Here is a 338-nt window from a genome sequence, read left to right as displayed (position 1 = left end):
CACACACATACACACACACAGCTGATTGCTTTAGCACATACTTTAAGCTGAGAGGATGAATTTCTACTCAACCTGAAAAGGATTTCACCGATTTGTTACACAAACAAGGTGTCAATCACTTCCACACATAACAATGCTGTCTGCATTGCCAAATATGTATTACAGCATCTGGTGTGTATCAATGGAGATTAGTCTTTACCTGTTAAACCACACCCAGTTTCAGTCAAATGTGGTCTAACATGTTGACGATAATGCACATTTGTATTTTTTTTGTATGCAGATAATACACACAGCCTTCATTAGATCAATGATCAATTGTGTTATCTGTTGTTTTTTTT

General features: G+C 36.1%; 1 protein-coding gene across 1 annotated transcript in view; it reads right to left on the bottom strand.

Moving 5' to 3' along the window:
- LOC118324815 (protein-tyrosine kinase 6-like) overlaps positions 1 to 338 on the bottom strand; it is a 13,879-nt gene that overhangs the window by 7,086 nt on the left and 6,455 nt on the right. The gene's annotated exons all lie outside the window — the stretch shown is intronic.

This window comes from Morone saxatilis, unplaced genomic scaffold, assembly GCF_004916995.1.
Source record: "Morone saxatilis isolate NCDOM2014 unplaced genomic scaffold, NCSU_SB_2.0 Contig15, whole genome shotgun sequence".
NCBI classification, from domain to species: domain Eukaryota; kingdom Metazoa; phylum Chordata; class Actinopteri; family Moronidae; genus Morone; species Morone saxatilis.
The sequence above is the reverse complement of the archived record's forward strand: the minus strand, read 5'-3'. Positions and strand labels throughout refer to the sequence as shown.